We start from the raw sequence: 17,002 nt of genomic DNA, 5'->3' as shown, positions 1-17,002 counted from the left end.
CTTCTTCTTCTTCTTCTTCTTCTTCTTCTTCTTCTTCTTCTTCTTCTCTTCTTCTTCTTCTTCTTCTTTTTTAAACATATAATGTATTATTTGTTTCAGAGGTACAGGTCTGTGATTCAACAGTCTTACACAATTCACAGCGCTCACCATAGCACATACCCTCCCCAATGTCTATCACCCAGCCACCCCATCCCTCTCACCCCCCCACCACTCCGGCAACCCTCAGTTTGTTTCCTGAGATTAAGAATTCCTCATATCAGTGAGGTCATATGATACATGTCCTTCTCTGATTGACTTATTTTTTGCTCAGCATAATACCCTTCAGTTCCATCCACGTCGTTGCAAGTGGCAAGATTTCATTCCTTTTGATGGCTGCATATATTCCATTGTATATATATACCACATCTTCCTTAAAATGTGATCACTTTTCTAAACGCCTTATGTTTTATGTATTTAATTTGGGGAGGGCCAGAGGACAGAAAGAATGTCACTGTTCCTTCCAGGATTTATCACAAACACCTTGTTGTTGTTATTGTTGTGTTGTTGTTTTTTACTTCTAGGAGGTTTTACAAAGAAAAGTCGGGACAGGATAAGAGGGAAGGTTTGGCTGATTCCATTACATCTGATGCATTTGTCAATTGATTGAAATGATCGGATTTCAGATGTACCTCAGGGCAAAGGACGCAATCCCCTGAAAGTGATTTAGTCAAGTGTCAGGTGAGGGAGGGGATGGCTTCCCCCCTATCCCCGATCCTGAGCAACAGTAACTGAGTTAACAGTAACAGGACTTCCCCCACCCTGAGGAATAGGCTTCTGTCCTGTGTTGCCCTCATAAGCATCCTTTGCACACCTCTAGTCTAATACTCATTTAATGAGGATTAATTATCTACCCATCATCTGCTTCTCTTACTGGACTGTGAGCTCCTTGATACCAACCATATGTTATTTAAAATGTTTTCCCCAGGGGCGTCTGGGTGGCTCAGTCAGTTAAGCACCTGCCTTCGGCTCAGTCATGATCCTGGGGTCCTGGGATCGAGCCCCACTTCAGGCTCCCTACTCAGTGAGGAGTCTGCTTCTCCCTCTTCCTCTGCCCCTCCCCACCACTCGTGCTCTCTCTCTCTCAAAGAAATAAATAAAATCTCTAAAAAATAATAAAAATAAATAAAATAAAATGTTTTCCCCAGGGCACCTAGGCAGCTCAGTCAGTTAAGCGTCTGACTTCGGCTCATGTCATGATCTCGGCATCCTGGGATCGAGCCCCTTGTTCCCCATGTCAGGCTCCCTGCTCAGTGGGGAGTCTTCTTCTCCCTCTCCCTCTACCCCTCCCTGTGCTTGTGCTCTCTCCCTCTCTCTCAAAGAAATAAATAAAATCTTTAAAAAATTAAGTAAATAAAATAAAATGTTTTCCCAAATCCTGGCCGGAGTAGATGCTCAGTAAACATTTTGGAGGAGGGAAGGAAGGAAGGAAGGAAGGAAAGAAGGAAAGGAGGGAAATGAGGGAGGGAATGAAGGGAGGGAGGAAGAAAGAGAAAAAAGTTCACTTATAATGTCTAAAAAGGTATTGGACAAAGTAGAACATGTGTTTAGTTTGAGGAGCCATTTTATTAAGAACCAGTTATGATTTGCTCAGAATTAAAACACAAGTTATAATTTAACAGGTACTATGGGCCTTATGTAATGAGAAATAAACGCAATACATTTTGAAAGGCTTTCGAGTACTAAATATAAACTAAACTGATGAGATTTTTCATCCTCAAGAATTACCTGGGATATGAGCTTTGCAAAGAGTAAAAGGTAAAAAGAGGGAGATTGCTGAAATGAGGCCAAGTGGACTATTTGCATAAATATTAGTCACTACAAACTTCCAAAGGATTTTAAAAGTGAACAAAGAAATATTTCTAAAATAAATCAACTTTTTTTTATCATCCTTATATATTATGAAAACAAACTATTTTAGTAAGTCTTACCGATGAGTGGTTGATTCAATTCTTTGTCAATGAAGTCTTTTTTTTTCAACACGGATAATGTAAATATGTTAGTTAATCATTAGAGACGCTCCAGTCTTCATCTTTGTTCCACTCCTTAAACAAGGAGATTGTAAATCCTTGAAGTTTCCTTGGCGTTATCTTAGGTAAAGTCCAAAGTTTAAGGTAGTGTTCTACACCATAAACCATGCTACCAAAGTACCCCTAACGGCAAGGAGTCAAAGGACACCTTGACATTCTGGAATATTCTTTACTCAGCCTGCCTTCAACCTATTTCTTTAAAGATTCGTCATCTTGGCCCTTTACCCCATGACCTATCTAGATTTTTTAAATATATATGTATTTTCTATTTCAGAACAGTTTAGATTAGAACACTTAAAGCTATGGTACAGAGAGTTTCCATACACCCTGTGCCCAGTTTCCCCTATTATGAGCACCTTACATTATATTAGTAAGTTCATCTGTTATAATTAATGAACCAATATGGATACATTATGATTAACTAAAGTCCTAGCTTACTCAGATTTCCTTAAGTTTTATCTAATATTGTTTTCTGTTTCAGCATCTGTCCAGGATATCACATGACATTCCGTTGTCAAATTTTCTTAGACTCCCATTGGCTATAACAGTTCCTCAGATCTTCTTTGGATGATTTTGACTCAGATCTTCCCTCAATTGGGGTCTGTCTGATGTTTTCCTCTTGGTTAGACAGGGGTTATGGGTTTTTAGCAGAAGACCACAGATAAAGGGCACCTCCCATCACATCATATCGAGAGAACATACTAATCAATATGACATCATTGTTGCTGTTGACCTTGATCTCCTAGCTGAGGTGGTGTTTATCAGTTTTCTCCACTTCAAAGTTATTTTTCTCCCCTCCTTTGCATACTGTCCTCTCTGCAAGGAAGTTAGGAAGTTACTAAGCACAACCCGTATTTAAGAAGTGGACTGTCAAGCTCCACCTCCTGGAAGGCAGAGTACAGAAATTCCTTGGAATTATTGAGATTTGTCTCTTTTTTGCAATTTATTTATTTAGTCATGTATTTATAGTAGCAATAGGCTTATGATTATTTATTTTTTCCTTTAGATTATAATCCAATTCTACTTAATTTTGGTGCTCAAATTGTTCCCATTTTGGCTCTCATTAGGAGCTCTTTCAGTTGGTTCCTATCCCTATCATTGTGGGGTTTTGTTTTGGGGTTTCTTTTTCCTCCAGCTTTTTTTTTTTTTTTTCCTTTCTGGCACTTGAAGATACTCCAGGCTCACCATGTGTGTTTCCTGCCCTGCTCCTAGGATCAGCCATTTCTCCAAGGAGTCCTGCCTGGTTCCTTTCACTGGAGGATGCTGTAAGAGACCAAGATTCCAGGTGTGCTGGCTTCTCTGTCAACTTCCTCTCAGCTGACAGAGCAAGGAAATAGATGTGTGTGTACTAACTCCTATATACACGTCTATAAATATCTGCACATCTATCTGTATCCGAAGTACATACAGATACATCTATACCCGTATTCAGCTAAATGTAAGCTCATACAGTGTTTCCAATGTGAATCCATTAACACACGGATCATTCTAGCCTTCTCCCTTTGCTTATCTGTCAACTCTCATTCCAACAGTGAGAAAGCTGATTCCCATCACTGGTTATCCTTTTACTGATCTGTCCATTCCCGGTGTACACGTGTAGCAGGAACTATTGTTAATCTCTACCCCTGGGGAAAACAACGTGAACAACTAAGCACAAAGCTTATGTACAGTTTCTTTTGCCTTTGGTCTTAGAGACTCCGCTCATTTTGGAAGTTACTAAGCTCAGGACCACCCCCCATCCTCCCCACCCCACCCCCAGCACACATCCCCTCGATGAAGTCGTTTCATGCATTTACATTCTGCATCCCATCCCTGGGATCCCTGATCTCCCAGATGACTTTTTTTAAAATTTGCATATATTCAGGTTCATGCTTAGCACAGATTTATTTTAATATTAAAATAATGTTTGGGGCGCCTGGGTGGCTCAGTCGGTTAAACAGCCGACTCTTAATCTTAGCTCAGGTCTTGACCTCAGGGTTGTGAGTTCAAGCCCCTCACTGGGCTCCACAGTGAGTGTGGAGCCTACTTAAAAAGATAAAATAAAATAAGAAATAAAAATAAAATAAAATAAAAATGTTTTAAATTATGTAACAACCAGTGAAACTGACAAACCACAGAGATGTATTAATCCAACAAATATTTTCCAAGTGCCTCCCTTATGTTAGGCCTTGTAACAGTGTCTCTCTGCGGGGCTTTACCTTGTGGTTCCGTTGGAGCACCCCTGGTGTATCCCTGCGTAACCAGGGCGTAGGCAGAAGCACGGACCAAGGAAACTAGATTGTGCTATTCATGGCCACATCTCTAAAATTCTAGGATTCTTTAGATTCGTGGAACCCTATCTCCCTCAGTGGTTCCAGAATCTGCAAAAATAATCTATTTGGAGAATTGCATTTACATAAGGTTAGAATTGTTTTTGTTTTGTTTTGCTTTGTTTTTTGTTTTTTTGTTGTTTTTCTTACTGCTCCTTCACTCTTAGTAAGAAAGTAATTTAAACGGCAGGGGAGAATAATAACTACCGAAGTCAACCACTGGCTTTTGTCTAACACAAATACCAGCCACACAACTTCAGTGATAATCCCCTTTGTCATTCTGGGTGTGCTGAAAACAACAATTAAGTTGCTCTACACTTGCAAGTGATCTACTATATTGTTTTATGGGCTTTATTTGTTGCACCCGCCACATTATCTAAACAGCTAATGAAATTGCGAGTGTAAAATTATGCCAATAAAGGAAGGAAAGGCAATCATTGTTTGTGGCTCTTATCTTTGGGGATGGGGAAGAGGACTTGCTCGCATTAGCAAATTCACCAATGGATTAGCTTTCTTGAGAACATTAATGTTTTGTGAAGCTTTCCAACGTCACCTTGCCTAACTCCTAGGGTGACCCTCCACCGCATGGCTTGTCCCCAGTGGGGAAGGCTTATTTCTACCACTGCCACAACGGCTTGAGGACTTGGTAGGAGCAACGCCCCGGGGGCGTTGTATGATTGAGTGAAAAAGTAGGAACGATGACAAGCTTAACATTTACCTACTAAGACACTGGGCTAGCTCTTTGATGTGCAAAACTCTACCACTCTTTGGGGGTGGAGCCTCCCCTGTAGCAGGAGGACTCTTTGGCAGGATCTTTCAGCACATTAGTGGCAGACCAGATGACTGCCTCTGTGCAAAGGGAAACTGGAACCCAGAGAAGGAAGGAGTCCCGGAGTAGATGCTTCAGCTTGAGATGCTACCAGGTGCTTAGCAATGCTGAGGAGATGTAACAACGGAACTCTATTATGAAGAGATAGAAAATGGCTTCCCCCCAAACTTTCCAGAATATTACTGTCGTTGACTTTGTTGTCCACACATTTGCTTTTAAAAAATTAGGAGCGAGAACCGGCTTTGTCAGTAAAATCGAGCTCACTTGAACTTCTGTCCCCTTGGGGCTGGAAGGAAGGAGTAAGACAAGGGGTGACTGGGCAGGGACCTTGCAGCCTGGTCTGTGTTATCGCCCGTAAGAGCCATGATTTGAGGTGACCTGTGCCAGCCACTAGGAGAGGTCCCATGGCTCCAGGGATTGCTGTGCCCACACTCTGAGGGGCGGGAGATGCCTGCTTAGAAGAAGGGTGGGATTTCCCCCAAAGAGAAGAAACAACGATCACTCCTCCCGGCAGAGGGGAAGGGTGAGTTTTGGACTGGCAAGGTAAGGTTCTTTTTTTCCTGGGAACTGAGTTGGGCTTGGACTCTGAGGTGTGGGAAGGCTTATGGAACCTAAGCCAGGGTGCAGACTTTGGGTCTGAGCCTAAAATGCCAACAGTATACAGTTCTAGAAGCAGTTGTGAATTTCACTTAGCTTGTGACCAAGTCTTCTGGTCTCCAGTGTACCATGCACCATGGGCAGGTGTACTATAGGGCATTAGGGAGAACCATGCCTTCCTGTAGCCTGCAGAAAGAGATGCTTAGGATGACGGAGATGACTGGCCTAGAAGGGCTCTACTTTTTTTTTTGGTCACAGGGGAATTTTATCGGGAGGAAACATGGCCACACATGGCAGCACACTTTCCCTCTCATTCTTGGTCTTACACACACACACACACACACACACTCATAGTCCAGTTCTCAGCGATAAGGGTGGGACTCTCCTCAATTCCTAAGACCCAGAGGCAGTAGGGGCAGGAGAGGGTCAAGGGGGTGAGCAGTGACCTGGTTCATAGGAGGGGGTTTCGGGGAACAGGGTGCAGAGAGCAGTGGTGGGAACTCCCACCCCATACTAGTCCTCTCTGCGGGGGGTGGGGGCAGGGCGGGGCAGGTGGCAGGGGACGCTCTGTTCTGGGGCTCCTCAGGAGCCGCACCCCCTCTTCCCCGGTGTTGTTGGCCATCCCCAGCAATAGGTTGTCTTGCAGTCACTGCATGATGAAGGTGCAGTCTTTGTAGGAGTCTTGGTGAGGGTGTGCACGTCAGCCATGGCCTTGTCGAAGGTGGTGTTGGCCAGTGAGACAGCCTCCTCTGGGCTGTTGGTGATCTCACAGAAGAAAACCAAAAAGCTCCTCAGGGCCAGGCCCAGGCAGGTGGGGTTGGTGGGCAGCCATTTCCTTGCTGATGTCTATGGCTTCCCGGTAGGCCGACTGGGCAGGGTTGATGATATGCTTTTGGTCCTCACTGGTGGCCACCTCAGCCAGGTAGTGGTGTAGTCACCCTTCAATTTCAGGTGGAAGACCCAGCTTTTTGCGTCACCGGTGTCCTCGATGAGGTGGTGTCCAGCAGTGTTGCACACCTTCTCCCAGTCTCCACCTTCTCCCAGAACTCTTCCGTCTCCGGGCCCTTCTCTTTGTAGCCCTCCTCATTGCTTTTCTGAGCAAGGCCCCTGCAGGCAGCGCTCTGGCCCCCCACCACATCCTCATAGGTCACTGAGAGAAGGGTTCAGTCTTCACGGGGTAGATGCTCCCCTTTTCCATGGTGCACTTCATGAAGGCTCTATCAGAGCTGCACTCTTACAAGGGGCAGCAGCAGTAAAGACTGCAGGCCAAGAAACAAGAAATCAGCAAAACCCAAAACTTGTTCCTGAGAAACTACATTTTGGCACCTTGAGAAGCCTCACACTAGCTGGGAGGCATGGGACGAGGATGTATGTGGGTGCCAGGGAGTGGGGACAGCATTCAAGTAACTAAACCTGGAGGGGCTCATGCATTAACATCTTGGGAGTGCAAAGAGTAATCTGTTTTCAGTTCAAGGTCATAGTTCAGTTCAAGGTCATAGTTTGGGATGCCAGGGACATAGAGGTCACACTTCATTTTCATCAGCTTCTTAACACTTTCCTATAAAATTTCTGCCGTGGAAGGTATGCTATTGCTCATCAGAAACAACTTCCATACTTAATTTGAAAACACTAGCATTTAAAAATAAAACAATATAGGGGCGCCAGGGTGGCTCTGTCGGTAAAGCATCTGCCTTCGGCTCAGGTCATGATCCCGGGGTCCTGGGATCAAGTCCCGCGTTGGGCTCCCTGCTCAGCAAGAAGTCTGCTTCTCCCTCTTCCACTCCTCCTGCTTGTGCTCACTCTCTCTCTGTCAAATAAATAAATAAAATCTTTAAAAAAATAGACCAATATATTAAATATTTTAAGATGATGGCAGTCTCCACAGAGCCCCTCGTGTATCTGTATTCATGGGCACACACAGTCCCTGTTCTCTCTCAAACATCCCCCGTGCAGGTGGAGGATTTATGTTCTTACAGTCTTAAAACGTTCAATGATAACTCACGCTACAGTAACAAAGGTAGTAAAATGTGTAGGTGGAAGCTTACCAAACATTTACAGAATACCGTACCGTTCATCAAGCGCTTTAAAAATATTTGATCTCGTTTGAATAATACTTTTCTGCCACTGTACCAGGAGAGGTTTCTCTCTTTTTTATTTTGTTTTTAACCTAAGGTATGTACAACAGCTCATTTAAAAAGACGAGGCATGGGAGGATGGGTTAGCCTGGTGATGGGTATTGAGGAGGGCACGTTCTGCATGGAGCACTGGGTGTTATGCACAAACAATGAATCATGGAACACTAAATCTAAAACTAATGATGTAATGTATGGGGATTAACATAACAATAAAAAATTAATAAAAAAAAAAAAAAAAAAAAAAAGACGAGGCAGATGTTAGCTCTGACCAGCATTCTGGATTTAGCACACAAGGAGAACTATGTTCAATTTCCTTTTTTGGTATCACAGGACTCGATCTCTAAACAAATACATGAAGTGGGTCTCTAAACTCTGAGTGGAAGTAAGCTAATCACTGACATTCGAGACACTCTGCTACTTGACACACTTTCACAATAAATGTCCAGACACTCTACAAACTTGAGTTTCTCCTGTGGCGAAGAGTCATCCCTTTAAGGGGCCCACACAGCTCTGTCGAGGTGTTTGGCGGCCTGCAACCTGTCTCCTCCTTTTTCGGTGTCCCTCAGAGTGCCCAGCTCAGAGATCGGCACAAAGGGAGTGGTTACTGTGTCTTTGCTGAACAGGGAAAAATAAGGTAATTGTCGCCAAAGAGGAACCCTGTCAGTCCCAGGTGTTTGCTAACAAGTGACAGATTGAATCCTCTTAACTACTAGGCGAGGTATTAATCATCACCCTACTCACACCTGGAGAAACTGAGGCTGTGATATACTGAGAAATACACATTTGGTCTTTGTCCTCAGTTCCTGGCACAGAACTCTAAAACTCTTGCAATTTCCTGAGCCAGAGGGGTGATAAGGGCATCTTTTGTTACAACGTTTGGTCTTAGTCCCTGACTCCTGACACAAGAGTTTTAAGCTGTTGGGATCTCTGGAGTGATAGGAAATGTGTTTTGTATGCTAATGAGATGCCTGGTGGTAGGGGATCCCTAGATAGCTCCAGGAGGGGGGTGGGTCACCAGAAAGACCAAGACAGGATCAGAGGGTTGGAACTTTCATCCATACTCCTTGACTTCCGGGGGAGGGCAGAAGCTGGAGATGGAGGTAATCCCCAGGGGCTATGCTTTAATCAATCATGCCTAAGTAAAGAAGCCTCCATAAAGACCCTGAAGCTAGGCGGTGCCTGGGTGGCTCAGTCAGTTAAGCATCTGCCTTTGGTTCGGGTCATGATCCCAGGGTGCGGGAATCGAGTCCTGCATCGGGCTCCTTGGGCTCCTTGCTCAGCGGGGGAGCCTGCTTCTGCCCCTCTCCCCTGTTCATGCTCTCTCTGTGTCTTAAATAAATAAATAAAATTAAAAAAAAAAGATCCTGAAACTATGTTTTGGGGGATGGGGGATAGTCAGAGAGCCTCCTGGTTGGCAAACACCTCAAAGTGCTGGGAGGGTGGTGAACCCGGAAAGGGCATAGAAGCTCCAGACCTCTTACTCACATATCTTGCCCTCTGCATCTCTTCAATTTGGCTATTCCCGAGTCGTATTCTTCATAGCAAAACAGTAGTGGCAAGTAATGTGCCTTCCGAAGTTCTGTGAGCCACTCTAGCAAATTATAGAACCCACAGCGGGGGTTGTGGAAATCCCCAATTTATAGCTAATCAGTTAGAAGTATGGGAGGCCCCCAGGACCTGTACTTGCATCTAAAGCAGGGGGCAGATTTGTGGGACTGAACCCTTAATCTGTGGGGTTTGCCACTGCGTCTGGGTAGCTAGTGTCAGAAATGAATGGAATTGTAGGACACTCACTTGGTGTCTGGGAAGTTGGAGAATTGCTTGGTGTGGAAAACCCACATTTAGCGTCATATGTGTTATGAGTAAAAATGGCTTATAGAGGCTCAGAGGGGTTAGCTTATTTAACTGCACAAGACCTGAGAGTGAGAGAGCTGGGATTTGAACCAAATACCATGATGTCCCCTGTTTTATCTGTTTAACTACTGCAGCATTCATATTAACGCTAGCGCTGACAAAACACGTATTTTGCAAGAAACCCCCAGAGTAGCACCTCAAAATGGTTACATTTTTGTAACCTTTACCAGAGCAAAACCAGCCTAAAGACACCCCTGATGTCACATTGAGTTTACATGACTGGAGCGCTGTATCTGGAAGTTAAGGCCTGATCCCAAGTTCCCTACGGACTAACAATATTACTTCTCACAACATACATGGTCTCGCACTTTGGCTCATTTTCTTCTACCCTCTCAAAACATAAGCAACTCATTATCTGTGTGTTTGCTTCTGAGATAACAGGAAGCTTCTGGAGATCACATTGTTTGCTCCAGTGGGACCGGTTGGGAGAAAGGTATGAGAAAGAGTTGAAGGATCACTCCCACTAACAAAACTTCCACCACCACAACCACCCCCAGCATCATCGGTGACATCACCACCCCCATCCGGTTCTCTTAGACGAAGACGGTTGTGGTAGCTTTCTCCTCCGTAAGTGAATATCCCATCTATGATTTTCCTTTCACTAAAAAGTTGTATCCCATAATTACCCGTGCCTTTCAAACTTCAGATATTTTAAACATGACTTAGACAGGGCACAGACTTTTAGTAAATAAAAGCAAATATCCAAGCCACATTAATGGCAGAGGTAGTTTAAAAATTTCTCTCCTTGATCACATTCTTCTCATTGTTTATTTGGAAGTGGTCAGCTTCAAAAATGTCTTTGAAGTAAGTTTGAATCTATCTTTTTCTCGACTCATCCCCTTCTCACTGCTCAAAGCATATACACACACACTTGTTTCTATAGTAACATTTAGCTCTTGCTTATGGATTTATGTTACACACACACAAATGTCTCTCTCAATGCCTGGTTTTCAAGGTTCACGATTAATATACTGTATGTCTAATAAACCAGTGATCAGCCTGGCTCTCTTCATAGTAGCTTTTCACCTATAATGACCTGTAATATAAAACTATCCCTATGCTTAAAAACCATAGCTAATCAATAATGACTATTAAGATTAATTCCTTAACCTATTAGATTTTGAGCACACAGATATTGTCCTTTTCTGAATATCAATATGAAAAGTCTCTAAGAATCTATCTGAAACTAAGAATCCAAACTGAAATTTTAGGGTGGCAAACTCTCTCCTTTCAAAATGGATTTGATTTTTGAAAAAAACCTCATTCAGAGGCAAGCTGTTGAGTAAAGGGAATAATCAAGCTGAGCTTTGGTTAGAAATAAGCTTTCTCTAAAATATAATGTAGTGATTCTCAGTGGGAAATAAAAATTCTGGGGATGCCGTGTTGGTGATGTATTTTGAAAACGCATTCACAGTTGGAAAATAGGAAAAGAAAATCCTGATTGCATTAAATAAACAACAAAAAATAAATTTCAACTTTAAGTTTAAACTTTCTTGGGTGATATATCAATGATATGGGCTTTAGGATAGAGAATAGTTGATGGTCTTTTTTTCACATTTCCAAAGATGTATACATTTAAAAAGGTTAAAAAAATATTGTAATAAGATTGTGTTTCTTGTGTGGCCCCTATCCTGACTTTAAAGACAATTCACAAAATAGGAGTCCAGAAATATTTTGAGAAATGGCAACTTCATTGAAATACAGCTATAGTCTTCTGGAGTAACTGTTTTGAAGGTTAATGCTCATTTTAATATTTTTTTAAAGATTTTTTATTTATTTATTGGAGAGAGAAACAGAGCAGGAGTGGGAGGCGGGGGGCAGAGGGAAAAGGAGAGCGAGGAGACTCCCTGATGAACGTGGACCCAGACTTCGGGACTCGGGCTCAATCCCAGGACCCTGAGATCATGACCTGAGTAGGAGTCAGACACTTAACCAACTGAGCCACCCATGCTCCCCTCATTTTAATATTAAAGTTCTAGTATTCTTGCTTAAAAATTAGATTAATACTTGATAATCATCTTGCTTATCCAGATGCTTCCTCCAAGAATTGAAGGGCTTTGCAGACTTTATTTTTATTTTTTTATTTTTTTATTAAGGCTTTGCAGACTTTAAAATAAAATTTCCACAATCTTTATGAGAAAAGAGCAAGTCATGTAGTATCTCTTCATAAGGGTTCTCAGGTTCTCTGAAAATTTCAGGTCCTAGAGAAATACCAATTGTAATTTACCATAGTTTGGGTGTTTTTTTTTTTTGTCTTTTTTTTTTGGTTGGTGGTGTTTGGGGCCAAACTTAGTCCCAGGTGTTATGTTTGTAAAACTGAGCTCCTGCAACTTCGGTTGACATACCTAAGTGCGCTCGTGCTTTCTTCTGAAGGAAAATGGCTCTTGCAAATCTTAACTAGCACCCCCAGGCTTTTTCCTGCCCAGACAGAATCACCTGGAATTATCAAGCACCATTAAAAAAAAAAAGAAAACCAACACTGTGTTAAGCTGCTTCTGCTCTGTCTAATCAGAGAGGCGGGGTGGGCGTCAAACGTGATGCCTTACTACCTCCAAAATGGAGACAGAAATGTATTTCCTGCCCCGCACAAGTCCCCTGTTCTGGACATACAGGTTTTCCCAATGTCCATTTTCTTAGACAAGAAAGTAGCCAGTCCAGTGCAGGGTCTCCACAGACCACTGTCTCTAAATCTAAGACCCTTTGTTTTGGCACTGTGTGGCACATTTGTGTCGCCAGGCAGCTGTGCATTCATGGCGATCCACTGAAGTCAAATGTTGCAAAGGAATTCCCTGATGGGGCTTGGAACTTGATTCGGCTCTTTTTAGGGTTTCAGCTGCTGTCCTAACCAGTTCCATAGGATCTAGACGTTGCTCTCCTTCCTTCTATTGAGATAATTTGGGCAACGGGTATTAGATGGAATTTTAGTCTTTTTTTAGAGCACTATAGCTGCTTTAAAATAAACAAGTTCTTAGACTTCTTTCTACCGGCATGATAAAATGTAGTTGTTGCCTCAGGTTTGGGGGGGGCCTTAGGAAATTACGGGAAAATCAACCAAAGTGCTGGAGAATCCTGTACGGCTATCGCTTTAGGAGTGAGTCAGAGAGTGAGCCTCACTTTGGATCCTCTTGCAGGGTGGTTTTCACGCTGGGCTCGGCTGAGCTGCACTGCGAGGCATGACTGTGGGGGGCAGGGGGGTGGGGCACAGCCTACACAATTCCCTGGGGTGCTCATTAAGCCTTCGACTCCCAGATGTTCTGATCAGCCCATGTTTTATCCACTCCCAGGTGATTCTCACACACACTAAATAAAGCTTGAGGAACACTGCTGACTTGGGTCCATAGATCTAGGAGTTGGAAATTGGGTTCTGGGCTGTCCCCACCCCCATTTTGAACTCATCTATTTTACGCACTGGAATCTCTTCTATGCTTTCATTTGAAGAAGCACTCCCATGACCAAAACCAAAACAAAAACAAAACCCTAAAAATCTTTAGAAATGATTACTCCGGCATAGATAAATACCTGAAAGACACCTTCTTGTACTTATCTTCACTGATGATTTCTTCCTGATGAAAATGCAAATGAATGCATAAGAAAGTGATTTTGTCCAGATAACTTCAGGACAGAGAAAGCCACTTAACTTCGTCTACTGCAAGGACACAGCTCTGTACCTCTAGCAACGGATTTGTACAACTCAGGAGTTCCTGAAGACCCCCGTGAATGTTAGCTTGGGTAGCTGAGATTAATGCTTTACCCTCAGTTGCACACCCAGGACTATACCCACCCCCTTCCAGTCCTCAAATCTGGCCTCCAGCTCAAGAGTTCCTCAATTCAGACAAAGTTTCAGAATGTGCCATATGCAAACGTGATTTTGGAATGACTTCCACATGCTGGTTTTTAGGTCACACAGAATGAAGACATTAAGAACATGTTAATACGGCTGCTTCCAAGACAATTTTGTATTGTGGTTTTTGCTTTCCTAAATGCCTGAAGTAAGTCTTTCCTACTGTGTCAAATTTAGCAAGCAATCTAGATGGTGAAAGGAACTAGTGGACTTTCAAATTTTAAAATCATCCAAAATTCATCTAACATTCCAATGAGTTTCGTATGTTATAAAAACTCATTAATGTGATTCAGGTCAATTGGGTAGCATAAAAACTTCAAACCCATAAACTATGATACATAGTATATCACATATTGATTTATTAAGCACCTACTATATACAAAGCTTATACTAAAAATATTTCAAGGACTACAAAGGAAATAATATACTTCAGTCAGGCCTTTAAGAAGTGTATAATCAAACAGGATGTAAGAGTAAAGGAGGAAATGCTCATACTATACTCTGCAGCAAATGCAAGGATTAGAGAGCTCCGTTATTATATATGAGAAAAGGGAAAGTCTGAGTGCTTTTTTAGATGTTTTACTCCCACAAAGGTGAAGTACACAGTTTAAAGATGGTACATTTTGCCATGGGTTCCTTGCTGTATTTGTGTGTGTGTGTGTGTGTGTGTGCTTTTGCATGCACGTGCACATGCATCTTTCTCTGGGTATTTGGTTCTGTATATAGTTTTTCTCCTGCTTTTATAGTCTTTAAAAGAAATCTTGCTTTTGAATGTATATGCACTAGAAAATTTTAAAGCTAACCCAGAAGCAATTACTGTTGTGAATTTCTGGTGTATCTTTGAGAGATATCCTATGAAAATACAAGCATAATGTATGCACATATTTTTTTGTCCCTTCTTTTTTTAAAAAAACAATAAATAGTACACATGATACACACCATTTTTGCTTTTACCTTGAAGATTATTTCAAAGAAATACATACATAGCTACTGCATTTTTAAATGGCTGCATAGCATTCAATTATCTGAATTTTATTCATAGTATTTTACTCTCCATAATTGTTTTAACCAATTCTCTATTGATAGCCATTTATAATGTTTCCAATTTGTTCCTATTCTTGTAAATTCCTAGAAGTAGAATTGAGTATATGCATTGTATTCCTTTAATGGTTACCTTACGAATTTTTTAAATGAATGTAAACTAAAAGTCTAAAATCAGTCAGCATCTTTACCATCCTCACAAACTATCCAATCTATAAGCACTTCAACTCCTCCTTACTTCTATACCATTGTTGTATTTTAGTTCTGTCTTTTTTTAACTCTGAAAGAATATATTATTATGATTGTTTCCCACATTATAAGTTTGCATATACGGACATTTTTACTAATTTCTTTACCATTTTTTCTTTCATCCTAGACCTCTTATCTGGGATTAGTTTCTTTCTATACAAAATGCTTATTTATGAGTTGTAGCAAAGGTCTGTTTCTTGGAAACTCTATTAGGTTTTATTTGTCTTAAAACAGCTTTATTTCATCCTCATATTTGACTGATAGTATGTAGATATAAAATTTTAGTTTTTGAGTTAACTTTTTCTGGGAATATTGAAAATATTATTCCACCATCTTCTGATTTTCATTGTTGCTGTCAAGAAGTCAGTTGCCAATGTAGCTGTTGGAGAATACTTCTTTGCTCAGCTTTTCTTTCTGGCTGCTTTAAGATTATCTCATTACTTCACTTCTGCAGTTTGATTATGATGGGTATCGTTGTAGATTTTTAAAAACTTAACTTTCTTTGAAAATGTCTTTCTTTTTAAATTTTTCTTTTCTTTTTTTATTGAAGTATAATTTACATCCAGTGTTATATTAGTTTCAGGTGTACAATATAATGATTCGACAATTCTATACATTACTCATCAAGATAAGTGTACTCTTGATCCCCTTTATCTATTCACCACCTCCCCCAACCTCACCTCTGGCAATGACCAGTTTGTTCTCTGTATTTAAGAAACTGTTTTTTGTTTGTTTCTCTTTTTTCCCCTTTGTTTTGTTGTTTTGTTTCTTAAATTCCACATATGAGTGATATCATATGGTAGTTGTCTTTCTCAGACCAACTTATTTCACTTAGCATAATACCCTCCAGGTTAATCCATGTTGTTGCAAATGGCAAGATCTCATTCTTTTTTATGGCTGAGTAATATCCCATTGTATATACACATGTATTCATCTTTTTAGTATGAGTATTGGAATCTTTCAACAGTAACAGAAAATTACGAGCCATTTTCAATTTGAATATTGCCTCATCTCCATTTTCTTTATTATGTCCCTCCAAAATTCCAACTGTGATTTTATGATTCTACAACTCACTCTATATTATAAGGTTCTTAATGACTTTTTAATTTTTTCCACCTCATTTCTTTCTGTGCTGCATTCTGGGTAATTTCTGCTAAACTATTTTCCATTTCACTAAATTAGTCTTAAACTGTGTCTACTATGAATATTGGGTTTGACTTTAAATTGCTCTATTTTTTTTTTTTTAGACATTCTTTTGGAGTCTTTGAATCTTCTTGATTGATTTTACAATCTGTCATTCATGATCTTTTCATTTATGTGTTTCTTGTTATATTAACTATGGACTTATGTTCCCTAGAATTTTACCTGTAGTAATTTTTGAGGCCTTGGTTGAAGGAAAGTTCCTTCAAAAAGAATATGCATTTACTTCTACCTGGGCATTCCCAACTAAGGGCTACTTTAAAATTAATTGTAGATTTGAAGTACTGTGATTTTGGGCTGAAAATTCTCGTGAAAACTGGATTATCATTATGAATTCTCAGGAGAAATATTTTTTCCTTCAGCCCAGCTTCAAGGCTGAAAGAAACAAGTACATTTTAGCAGTCCTTTCTGTGGTTTCTGATTTGTCTGATGTTCCTAGATTGCTTATAAGTTTTCCTTTCAGACTCTTGCCTTCAGTTGGGCTCAAGGATTTGTCTCATGTCTTACACATTGCATATTTGTTAAAAACAGGAGTTCAAAGTAATCAGGGTTTAATACATTACCCCAGAGCAAAAGCCAGATTCAGTGTTTAGTTACCTCTATGTATTTCTCCTGTTAATTAACTTTTACCCGCCATTGATTTTTTTTTTCCTTTCTAACTTGCTCTTGAATGCATTTAAAAAGAGGTTTATCTTTAAAAAATAAATAAACAAAAATAGCATCTATCTTTGTTGTGTTCAGTGGAAAAGAAGATTATGCTGTCTCTTCAAAATTATGTCAAGAAACAGCAGGCTATAAAATTCTCAAGAGCTGAGCTTCCG

The 17,002-nt window shown here is 40.9% G+C and overlaps 1 pseudogene; it reads right to left on the bottom strand.

Moving 5' to 3' along the window:
• Window positions 1-2,039: 2,039 nt before the first annotated feature.
• Window positions 2,040-6,955, bottom strand: LOC116637709 (annotated as a pseudogene).
• Window positions 6,956-17,002: the final 10,047 nt, after the last annotated feature.

This window comes from Phoca vitulina, unplaced genomic scaffold, assembly GCF_004348235.1.
Source record: "Phoca vitulina isolate PV1807 unplaced genomic scaffold, GSC_HSeal_1.0 scaffold15, whole genome shotgun sequence".
Lineage (NCBI taxonomy): Eukaryota > Metazoa > Chordata > Mammalia > Carnivora > Phocidae > Phoca > Phoca vitulina.
Note: the sequence above shows the minus strand (reverse complement) of the source record. Positions and strands in the feature narration are given on the sequence as shown.